A 13,544-nucleotide genomic window follows, 5' to 3' on the forward strand; every position below is an offset into this window, starting at 1 on the left:
TATGAGTCGCAATTTTTTTGTATTGTTTCTGCTTCTACGCATAGAATCGAAAAATATTAATTATTCGTTTTGGATTCACGATTTTGATCACTTTTTAGAGCAATATTTTAAGCAAGTGCATCGAATTCAACATCTCTTACCAAATTTACTAAGTGTCGTCAAATTTTCATCAGTGTCATTTTTTTTTAAATCTTTGTAAGACAAATTAGTTGCTTATTGTATTATTTATACAGATTGCAATAAATAAGTGCGTCAAAAAAAAAAATTTCATCAGGCCAAAAATACCTATTTGGGTAAATAATTTGTCTATTGAATATTTAATTGCACTTGTGGAATACATAAAATTTGTATTTAGTCAATTAATATTTCATTTTATATTATTTTTGTATAAAAATGAGGCATGGCGAGAAGTGGTAATATTCTGGAATTGATTTTACCACCTGTCGCCATATCTTTTCAATAGGCGACGCTAACTTCACTTCGTACATTCTCAGTTGTCAAATCTGCATTGTTTACTTTCTGCAAAAGCCCCATAATTTGATTTCTCAAAGAAAAGTGAAGAAAAATCATTTAAAGAGAGTGATAATAAAGTGATCACATGGAAAGAGAAATGGTGAATGTATTCTTTTCATAGCATTGCCTAAAATAACCGAGTGTGGTTCTTTTCAAGTGGGTGGCGAGAAGTGGTTACAAATTTTACAAAACTGGCGAAAAGTGGTAAAAAGTGGCGACGAAATGGTTATTTTTGCATTATTAATAAAAATCAGTTTTTTAAGTAGTCCAGTGTTATGTTCTAGGATTATTGTTTTCACATATCTAGAGCCAATACATCTAAGCAACTTTGTGTCAAATTTGACTTATCTTGTAACAAGGATTCAAAAGTTATGATTAAATGAATTTAATTTTTTTCCTAAACATGGCGATAGCCGGTTATTCCACCCTACAGCGAATTTGAGCAAATTTGCTTCATAATTAAACGTGAAAATTATTGTAATTAAATCAACTTTTCCAGATGGGAATTGAGGATTAGAGTATTCCTAATAGTCTTTCAGGATGCAAAAACAGCAGAGCAAAAACATAACGTGTACTCAAGGCAATTTTATTTCACAAGAGAGTGACAACTAAAGTTTTTACAAAGACAATACAGTAGACTCTCTATCAATCGGGAATGGCTCCGTTCAGTAATAACCTTTCGAAGAGACAAAGCCACTCCAAAGCCAAGCCAAACCCATTCGAAAATCTACCGGAAGCCTAAAGTGCAATTTCACGTACTCGCCGCTTAGCGCTGATTGTTCTGCCATTTCGAATTTCGATATTCTTGACACTTCCGTCAATAGTCAGCAACAGTGTGCAAAGTTTGCTGCGAAAAGTGAATTTTTGTGTAGTTTTGTGGAAATTCAGGATGGCAGAACGTCTTAATTGCACTTTCACTCAAAGATATGTCGTTTTTAGAAACTTTCTCATTTTTGTGTAACTCGTCGGTTTAAACGTTCGAACTTCCAACGGGTTTTTAGGTAAGTTCTCTCTGATATCTTCGAATCGGTAAAGGAAAAACCTCTACCGGAGAGAGCTCTCAAATCGGGAAGGTTATTACTGAACGAGAGGAATATGGGGCAAAATGTCATCCAGTTTAGCGATAGAATTGAGCGCCAAAGCCTTTGTAAATTCCACGAAAAGCGCTCAATTATAAAGAATCACGATAAAATAGGAAGAACCACAGCGAATTTGAGCGAATTAGCTTCATAATTAAACGTGAAAATTGTCAACAAAATTTGTCGCCCGATTGAAAAAGAGCCGATTGAGTGAGAGTCTACTGTATATCCAAAAGTTTGAATTTAACAGTTGTTGTTAATTTTCATATTTCAACAAAAATTGTCAACAAAATTTTTCTCCCGATTGAAAAAGAACCGATTGAGCGAGAGTCTACTGTACATTTTTCTCAAACACGCTAATTGTCCATTGTAATCAAATTTTAAAGTGTTGTAGTCTAGGATGTAAAATTTACAAAAAGTGGCAAGAATTCGCTGTGGTTACAGCAAAACCGATATTCAAACCACCATATTTCCGGTTCTATTTGACCGAATTTGGTAAGTAATATGCTAAACAGCCTTACGGCTTAAGTCTAGAGACAGCTTCACGTGATTATAACCAAAATAATGATCAGACCACATTGCCATCAGTTTCCCAATAAGGGGTCTTTCGGCTTAAACCGTAAGTTTGCATAAGGTATATTAAAAATATTAAAAATTAGATAGTAAATCAATATTAAATCTTCATATTTTGCTAATTGGGACACAGTCCTGCCTTTATATCCACGCAACCTGAAAGACAATTGTATTTCTTTAGTTAATTTGCTGCCTATATAACAAAAGAAAAACAATACATACTCCACATCCATCCAAACTTGCAAAGAAGTTCTTCTAAAAGACAGTTGTTTGGCATATTCAGTGTTTCACAGTTGGACAATAGACAACAAACGGGATCGTAAATACGAGTACACGCAGCCTCAACATCACACTCGTTCTCACCAACCGCTTGAAAGTTTCCTTAAAAGAAGTCAGATATAATACGATAGTAAACCCTATTTTAAAGGGTTCAGTGAAATTAATCGTGCTTAATAATTACCAATATAAACCGCAAAAATTCCCACTAATGGAAGAAGGTTCATTAAATGTATCATTTTTTTTTTAGTTTTCTTTCTGAATTATTTTTAGAAAAATTGACTCAATGCCTCAATAGGTATACTTAAAATGAGTGAAATTTAATTATGTAAAATTAATTGAATGGACGGAAAGAAGTAATAAATTTCAATTCAATTCAATTTATTACTCAACTTTTCTTTTAATTGGAAAAGTCATTTTCTGGCTAGTAAGAACTTACATAATAATAATAAACTTACATAAGCCTTCGATTGTTCGATATACTTGGAAATTTTATAACATATTTACGTATTCGTCTGAAAAGTGGTTCCTTAGGAAATAGAATTGCTAAATATTGTCCAAAAAGGATTCTACGTCTGATCTTTTACCCCGCAATAAAGAAGCACAATTCCGAACTGCGTACAATCATTTGTATCGGGATATATTCGTTACTTACAATTCAATCATGTTGTCGTATATCCCGTGTTGGAAAAATCTGCTGATAGAAAGTGATCTTTAATCTTATTAAATCAAATTGAAAATACCAAGATAGTTCATATATATTTTATATTTCACTACTTTTAGTCATTAACAATTTAAGATTTCCGTTACATTGAAACACTGCCTGACCAGATTTCTTTTTCACTGACAATGTTTACCAAAATATTGGTCCAATCTAATGCTGTCTAAAATATCTAAAGTGCAAGCTAATAAAAAATATGATTTAGTCTGAAAAGCAGAAAATCAATAACTATTTCATAATCACTCCAAAAAGGACAGATAATCCTAACCGGCTTATGTAGGTGAGATTCTTAACGTGAGCTAACTCGGAGTGCATGCAAATTCGATTTGGAGCTGAAGTTGGGAGACGCCATTCAGTTATCTTGAATCAAATTCGTGAAATTATACAAATTTTGTATTTAAACCAAAATATCAAGGATTTGGATGAACTGACAGAAAAGTGATATATGGATGAAATGTAGACCAGAATGTTCTCTATAATTTTCCTATAGAACATGATCTCATCGATTACTGAGAAGTCAAGATAATCGAGGTTTTTTGTTTCTTAACTCGTCTTTTCATCCAGAGTGCCCCAAGTAGTTATTTGTTGAACTTCAACAATATCAAAGAATTGTTGTATTTTGTGGGACTTTCCATTTAAAACCCTATTTTAAGTGTCTTGGTCGAGTAGAGGCAGTCAAATTGGCATCTGAGTGATTTCAAAGCGTTATTATGGGAAAAATCAATTTTTTCACACTTAAACGGCAAAATCGGAGTGATAGCGTAGTCTGAGTGGAAAATGATGTATGGACGAAATGTATAGACAAATGTGCTTTACAATTATGTTGAAGTAATCATCAAAATCGGTTCAGCGACAGTCGAGATAATTGAGGTTATGTGATATTGAAATTGGTTTTCGACTGTGGCGCCCCTGGTGTTGGTCCCACGAAGTTCAAATATTCTAGAAAGTTGTAGCATTTGGTGAGATCTTTCGTTTAAGCCCTCATTCATCAAAATCGGTCACATAGAACCGGAGATATGATTTTTTGAATTTCGTGAACTTTGACCCCTCATATCTCCGGTTCTATTGAAACCACAGCGCACATACGCATCATTTTGGAAACGTCCTAGACTGGACTACAACATACTAAAATTTCATTAACTTGCACAATGCCGTTTTTGAGAAAAGTGACTTTGAATTTCGATGAATTTTGACGATATCACAGCGCCACCTGTGGCGACTTTTTGAACTTCCATCTGAAAGTGCTCATCGAGACGAAACCAAAAAGGTAAAATTTAGGTCGATATGTTAATTAGAACCGGAGATAGAGGCCGGTCAATGTTCGAACTTTGACCCCTTATAGCTCGGGTCAGGGGTTTTAGATCGACTTAAGGTTTTTTTTGTTTGATAGGTATAATCAACGGCTACAACATACTAAATTTTCAGCCCGATGCACAATGGAATTTTTGAGTTATTTAACTTTTAAGATTTAAAAATTTTCTTTTTAAAAAAAGCGCCCCTAGCGGTGGTTTTATGAACTTGCGATGTTAGAAGGGGAAGTGGTATTTCACGAGAGCTTTCCAAAAAGCCCTCACTTTTTAAATTCTGAGAATTAGAACCGGAGTTATGGCCATTTTAAGAAATTTTTTTTGGACCCTTATAGCTCGGGTCAGGGGGGTCGGGGGACCTTAAGTTTGGTATTGATGGAAAGCTCTAAGGCCCAGCTATAACATACTAAAATTTGAGTCCGCTGAATGCCATAGGGGCGGAGCTATTGAGAAAACAAAAAAGGGGGGTCTTCAAAATGGCGGAAGGAGGGGTGGGGGGTGGGGGGTCTATGCACCAAGTTGCAATTTTCACCCGATATATAACCTTTGCCGAAAACCGCAAGTCGATATCTTTTTTAGTTTAGGAGCTATTAAACTCCAAAGAGCGGCCGCCGGCCGGCCGGCCGGCCGGGAACGTAACTTAGCCACATATATATTCGGAATCAGGAAGTGGCGAAACACATTTTGGCCAAATTTGAGGTCGATCGGACGACATGAAATTTTGTTAGGATTATAGTAGGTGAGATTGTTAAGAATCTCACCTAATAATTTATAATACAAGAACAATTACAGAAAACTGATATGAATGTCTTTTATATCCGTGGTATGTGAGTAACAAAACATTTGTTATTAATATTTTTGAAGCTTGGCAGAATGTGTTTAACCTATAAGAACTCAAATCACCGATGGCTACATTAAGGAAAAAAATAGGCTGCGATTAACTTTTTTTTCGTCATAACTTTAACACTTTTTAGGTGTAAAAATGTATCAACATTTTTTAATGTTAATTTTACACCTTTTAAGGGTAAAATCAACATGGAATAAGGGTAACCTTAACCCATAATACACCTAAAAGGGTAATATTTACACCGTTTTCGGATCAATACTGCAGGGTAAAATTAAAATTTCCGAAATGTTATCTTAACTTCTTCGGATTTCTCTCAGTGTAGAAATATAAGAATTCTTATATTATCAACTATAGATTAAGTAACAATTATCTTGCAAAATTATACAAATGATAATGAATATTAATGACAAAATGTTCACCTTGAGTAAGGTCTCCAAAACACAATTTCATATTTATTTTACAATAATTATCTGATTACATAAACCCTCTTTTATAATAGAGCAATCTAAAAAAAAGGGATTTAGTTACTTGCTGAATATTGACAAAAAATCCTGATACTTACTGGTTTCAAATTTGCAGAGAAGTTCGTCTAAAGTACATTGATTATTTGCGTCTATGTCAACGCCGTTACGCAAAATACAACATACTGGGCTATATTCGGAAGGACACTGTTTGTTACATTTATTCATAATCGCACCACATCTTTCCCATATCTCCCATCCATCCGATCGAAATTGTCCTAAAAAAAAATATATAAAACTTTAAGTTATGGAAAGATCTTAAAAACGGAGCTATCATTGGAAGTAGATTTTGATATTAATATAATTACCGACATATATTAATAAAATTATAACTACTGAAAAATTTACTAAAGTCATTTTAAAGTTTGTAATGAGTATATTTTTCACAAAAAAAACTGATTAAATGAGCAAAATTAGACGTTCTAATTCCATTAGGAAAAAATTATTACCGAATTATCTGAAAGAAATAAAAAGTTAATTGAAAAGGTAATTTTAATTGTGTGAACTTAAAGATTAAGCTAAATATAGGTAATTTTCCTATACTCTGTAGTACGCATATTGTCTGCAACTTTCACACAACGAGAAGTTTCTTTCATTATTTTGGAATTCTACAATTCTGATTGGTATGATCAAATTTTCTTAGCAAAATATATAAAATTGGTCTAGGGGAGATGGTAGAGTATTTTAACGCAGCTAAACCTTTTTTTTCCAAACTAAATAAAACTTCTCTGAAGTAGCTTTAATTACGGAAGCTCTAGATTGATCGACTACTGAAAATAAGGTTGTCATCCCAAAACAAAATGTATTTTAAAAAAGATACTAACTACTTTATTTTACCAATTGTCATGTAAAAAAGGGCTGGCGAAGTGTCCCAGGCTTTGCAAAGTGCTCGAACTCGTGACTTTAGATGATATACCTCAAAAGTACTTTCGCATCATTTACTGTTTACGGGTCCTCAACAGATTTAAATCGATTCACAAATCACTCAAAAATCCTCCAAAATAGTTTTAGGAGTAATGCAATTCATTTTCTGACAAAATTTACTTATATCGGTTCATAAATAGTTCATTACCGGTTCAGAACCGATTTGAACCGATTTATAAATCTTTATAGTTGACTTATAGCAGTCAAGTATAGTAGTATAAGTAGTAGTAGTAGTATAGTAGATTTATAGTTGACTTTCGAATAAAAATTAGTTATCGGTTATGAACCGTGTCATTATAGGTTCAGAACTGATTGGAATCGGTTCAGGTTTATCGGAAATTCCAAGACTTATGGGAAGGGGTCCACCTTAGGTCCCAAGTCGCTATCTCTAACCGTTTGCCCTCTAGAGCTGGCGACAGCCACAGACGAACAGCGTGACATAAAAAAAACTCGAAACTTCAGATTTCCAAAATTCTACCAAAATACGACACCTTGGGAGGTTAACCCTTTAACGACGAGACACTTTTTACGGACTGAAAATCAACAATTAAACTTAAACTGAGAAACATAATCAATGATAAGTCTTACATCTAATCATGAAAAGTCCTACAGAGTCTGATTCGGTGTATTTTGTGCTTCTATGAACGATAGGGATAAAAATAGCCCAAAAATTTAAGAAATTTTTCTGACAATTCCAATGAATAATATTTTTCGCTTTAATGAAAAATATTACGTATTTTATTGTAGTTTTTACTGTAAAAAGGGTTTTGCTTAAAAAAAATTAGAAGTATAAAAAATAAATAAAATAGATTATGAATTTGAGAATTTAAAAATTCGCCATTTTTGAACTTAAATATTTACTACACAGGAAATAGTTATAGACTTGCAAAAAATATTCTAGATTTCTTCAACCTTCTACTTTACAATTATGTACAGACATAAGAAAAAAATAACTTTAGGTAGTCAGGAAAAATTATTTTCTTTATGGGACACTGGTGTTCCAATCGTCCTTAAAGGGTTAATGAGTCGAATATATAACTCAAAATCGAGGGATTATATATGTATACTGCTCTCTCCGTGGAGTTCGAGCAGTAAGATAATTCGTAAAAGGGACGAAAAATTTTCAAAAAGAGTATTTTGGTGTGAGGTCCAACCTTCGATGTCAACCCTCTTACTGATATGATAAAAAAGTTCCCAATCCACGCTGTTCTTGTCATTGATAACGCTGTTAGAGAAAGAATAATCATTGTCCATTTTTACTTCAAAATAAAAGAAAAAGAGAACGGATGGCAAAACTTCATAAAACTTATGTCATGATTATGCTATGATAACTTAAGTTATCATACCACATAACCTCCTCGCAGAAATCTTCAATTTTACTGCTCGAAGTTCACAGAGAGACAAGTATAATATCGCTCCTTGGAAATTATAAGGGGATAACTAACTTTTTTACGATTTTGAGATTTTAATCTCAATTATTTGAGATTAATTTTTTATTTTATTAATTACTAAATTATTTTGAGATTTTAATTTTAATTAGTAAGAGAATTTAATAAATATTCATTCCTACTTCTGAGTACGTCACTACAGCAACTTTCTTTGATAATACAGCCATACTATCTACCCACAAAAACCCTCTCACAGCATCTAGGGAGTTACAGGATCATCTTCTATCTCTGGAGAAGTGGCTTAAGGACTGGAGAATCCGAGTTAACAAAGACAAGTCGACTCACATTACTTTTTCTATCTACAATGTCCTCCGGTGTATTTAAATGGGAAAATAATTCCACGCAAAGATTAGGTAAAATATCTTGGAATTCACCTGGACAATAAATTTACTTGGAAAAGTCACTTGAAAGCTAAAGCTTAAAGATAACGCTTTCTACGCTCTACTGGCTTCTGGGCCATCATTCCAAGATGTCTCTATCATCCAAAGTGCTTTTAATACAAAGCTGTTTTAAAATCCATCCACGAAATTCAAATCTGAGGAATTACTAGCAAGTCGAATTTAAGCACTCTACAGCGATTCCATGAGAATAATTATCCGTGCAGCGTGGTACATCAGGAATGATGCCATACACAGAGATCTCAAAGTTGAATTCATCGAAGATGAAATTTCAAAAATTTGTTGCAAGTACAAAGGCAAAATCAGACCCTTGCTTGTGAGGAAAACCTACAGGAGGCTCAGGAGAGTTGACGTGGGTACTCTTGTACAAGGTAGCGAGACTACTTCCGGAATTTAAAATTCAGGAACCGTGCAAATTAAGGTGGAGGACAGTGGTCTAACGCCCTAGTGTTTTGTGTATTGTTCCATTTATTAAAGTGAATTTTATTAGATGTCTCATTGATCTTAAAGATAGTAAATAAATATTATGCCCACGGGTATTTAAAAAAAATCTGCTTTGGATGCAATCCGAACACCTTTAACGCCAGAAAAATTCCTGGTGACCTAAAGGGGATTCGAACCCGGGACACTTGCATCATAGAGCGAGTGCTCTACCACTTGACCCATTGAGTGCACAAAATCTTAGAACTATTCCATGACGGCGCAAAAGGCATTGATACGAGTAATGTCGTTTGCTGGGAGAACGGATCATTCGCAGCCTCTCTTTGACGCGTGGAGGATTATGCCGGTCAGAAATTTCTATATATATAGAATTGTTGATGAGTACCTTAAGGGGGAACGAAGCCACCTGTTCACCCTTTTCTTTTTTCTGCATGAGGGGCTCGGTAGAGATGAGGCTTTGGTGGTACCAAGACCTTCTTCTGAGCGATTCAAAAGATCAGTGAACTTCTCAGCGCCCCTGATCATAAACAACCTTCTGCGCGAGATACCTAACCTTAGCAGAGGTGCGTTGATTACGTGGTTTCTGGAGTCAAGCCCACTAGTTATTGACTCTATAGTTTGTTCGAGATATGCATGCTCTTAGTGAGCTTTTCATCTTATTTTCAACAGGAGCCAAACAGCCAATAGGCTAGGTCTCCTCTATAACTCTCTTTGACATGTATTATACTCATTGAGATAGAATACAGTAGAGTCTCGCTATATAAGCCATCGCTCCATAGTCCACAATTTATCGACCGCTAATTTCAAAACACTGATTTTAAGTTAGGTTATGTTTTTTAGTATACGACATGCATAATTATTTTAATATTTTTGGCAAACTTTATTAAGTAGTTGTGATAATTGTGATCCACAATGAAGAGAGCAAGGACAAGTACCACAATCGCAAAGAAAGTGGAAGCCGTCGAGCAATTTCAATACTAAAAATCGTTGATAATTTTAAAAAATTAGGGTGGAGTCTACACTTATGGATGTTATACACTTATGGACAGCGTGCAAGAATCTTAAGTTCTTACGTAAAACAGATTTCGAAAAGTTATATAATTATTAGTTTGTGATGTAATTAACATTTTTTTTTTACTTTTCGAAATCTGTTTAATGTAATAACTCAATATTTTTGTGTTGTCCATAAGTGTGTATAACATCCATAAGTGTAGACTCCACCCTACATGGACTATAGTGCGACCCAAGTGTCAAATTTGAAACCAAATATGGACTATAGCGAGACTCTACTGTAAAACCATACATACATACATAAAAAAAAAATCACTCCAAAATAATTAATAATAATTTTAAAACATTAACATTAACATTAAAAACTGATTTTAATGTTTGTGTGGTATGTGAGTAACAAAAGTTTTTATTAATATTTTTGAAGCTCGACATAGAATGTGTTTCACCTAGAACTCGAATCAGCGATGGTTGGAAATATAAGAATTTTTATTAGGTGAGATTCTTAGCAATCTCACCTACTAATCCTAACAAAATTTCATGTCCTCCGATCGATCTCAAACTTGGCCAAAATGTGTTTCGCCACTTCCTGATCACGAATATATATGTGGCTAAGTTACGTTCCCGGCCGGCCAGCCGCTCTTTGGAGCTTAATAGCTCCTAAACTAAAAGAGATATCGACTTGCGGTTTTCGGCAAAGGTTATATATCGTATGAAAATTGCAACTTGGTGCATTGACCCCCCACCCCCCACCCCTCCTTCCGCCATTTTGAATACCCCCTTTTTTTGTTTTCCTAATGGCTCCGCCCCTATGGCATCGATCGGGCTCAAATTTTAGTATGTCATAGCTGGGCCTTGGGGCTTTCGATCAATACCAAACTTAAGGTCCCCCGACCCCCTTGACCCGAGCTATAAGGGTCCAAAAAAAAATTCTTAAAATGGTCATAACTCCGGTTCTAATTATCAGAATTTAAAAAGTGAGGGCGTTTTGGAAAGCTCTCGTGAAATACCACTTCCCCTTCTAACATCGCAAGTTCATAAAACCACCGCTAGGGGCGCTATTATTAAAAAGAAGATTTTTCAATTTTCTAAGTTAAATAACTCAGAAATTTCTTTATGCATCAGGCTGAAATTTTAGTATGTTGTAGCCGTTGATTATACCTATCATACAAAAACATACTGAAGTCGATCCATAACCCCTGACCCGAGCTATAAGGGGTCAAAGTTCGAATATTGACCGGCCTCTATCTCCGGTTCTAACATATTTACCTACATATTACCTACCGTACATATTTTAACATATTGACCTAAATTTTGGTTTTTTGGTTTGGTCTCGATGAGCACTTTCAGATGGAAGTTCAAAAAGTTATCACAGGTGGCGCTGCAACAGCGTCAAAATTCATCGAAATTCAAACTCATTTTTGTCAAAAATTCCTTTGTGCAAGTTAATGAAATTTTAGTATGTTGTAGCCCAGTCTAGGACGTTTCCAAAATGGTGCGTAAGTTCGCTGTGGTTTCAATAGAACCGGAGATATGAGGGGTCAAAGTTCACGAAATTCAAAAAATCATATCTCCGGTTCTATGTGACCGATTTTGATGAGTGAGGGCTTAAACGAAAGATCTCACCAAATGCTACAACTTTCTAGAACATTTGAACTTCGTGAGATCAACGCCAGGGGCGCTACAGTTAAAAAACCAATTTCAATATCACATAACCTCAATTATCTCGACACGTGCTTAACCGATTTTGATGATTACTTCAACATAATTGTAGAGAACATTTGTCTCTATATTTCGTCCATACATTATTTTTCGATCAGATAATGCGATCTGTCCGATTTTGCCGTTTAAGTGTGAAAAAAATGATTTTTCTCATAATAACGCTTTGAAATCACTCAGATGCCAATTTGACTGCTTCTACTCGACCAAGACACTTAAAATAGGGTTTTAAATGAAAAGTCTCACAAAATACAACAATTCTTTGATATAGTTGATGTTCATCAAATGAACACTTGGGACGCTCTGGTCGAAAAACGAGTTTAGAAACAAACAACCTCGATTATCTCGGCTTCTGAGTAATCGATGAGATCATGTTCTATGGCAAAATTATAGAGAACATTTTGGTTTACGTTTCACCCATATATCACTTTTCTGCCAGTCCATCCAAATCCTTGATATTTTGGTTTTAATACAAAATTTGTATAATTTCACGAATTTGATTCAAGATAACTGAATGGCGTCCCATAACTTCAGCTCTAAATCGAATTTGCATACATTCCGAGTTAGCTCACGTTAAGAATCTCACCTACAATAAGCCGGTTAGGATTATCTGTCCTTTTTATCAATTATAGCTTAAGTAACAATTATATTGCAAAACTATACAAATGAAATGAATATTAATGACAAAATGTCCACTTTGAGTAGAGTCTCTTAAACATAATTTCATCTTATTTTTCACTAAAATAAGTCGAAACATGTACCCTCTGCTATAAAAAGGCAATCTGAAAAAAAGTATTTAGTTACTTGCTGAATAATGACAAAAAAATCCTGATACTTTCCAGTTTCAAACTTGCAGAGAAGATCGTCTAAAAGACATCGATTATATACGTCTATACGCTCTATGTACTCGCTGTTAATCAAATAACAGCATACTGGATCATATTCGGAATGACACGTTGTGTTACATTTGCTATAAATCTTACATGTTTCCCATACATCCCATCCATTCGATTGAAATTGTCCTTAAAAAAATGATTATATAAAAAGTTAAGTCATGGAAAGATCTTAAAAAGGGAGTTATCATTGGAAGCTGATTTAGAAATTAATATAATTACCGACACAGATTAATAAAATTATAACTACTGAAAAATTTACTAAAGTCATTTTAAAGTTTGTAGTGAGCATAGTTTTCACACAAGACTGATTAAATGAGCAAATAGACGTTCTTTAAATCCTCTATGAAATTCAATTAAGCAAAAATGATTACTGAATTATCTGAAAGAAATTAAAAAAATAATTGAAAAAGTAATTTTAATTGTGTTTCCTCAAAGATTAAGCTAAATATAGGTAATTTTGTACCAATATTTTCTGTAACTTCCGACCATAATCTTGAAGTCTCGTCAGTCTCGTTTCATCATTATTTTGCAATTCAACATTTTTTGACAGGAATGATCAAATGTTAGCAAAATATAAAAATTTGCTCAATAAAAAAATGGTCTAGGGGGTGTAGGGGGTGGGACTTTAACGCAGTTATATTTTTAACTGCTCGAACTCCACGAGAGAGCAGTTTCCACAATCTAAATTTTTTCAACTTCTCACCATCCTGGATGCCAAACGGTAATAGATATTGACTTCTGGTATTCGATGACCCCCATCCCCACAAGTCAATATTCTCTAGCAGACTAACTTACCCAAATTATCCTCTACCCCTTCCAACGTTTCCAAAAAAGTTTTTTTTTACTTATCTCAAAATTGTCCATTTCCTTGAG

This window comes from Phlebotomus papatasi, chromosome 2 (assembly GCF_024763615.1).
Source record: "Phlebotomus papatasi isolate M1 chromosome 2, Ppap_2.1, whole genome shotgun sequence".
In the NCBI taxonomy this organism is placed as follows: Eukaryota; Metazoa; Arthropoda; class Insecta; order Diptera; family Psychodidae; genus Phlebotomus; species Phlebotomus papatasi.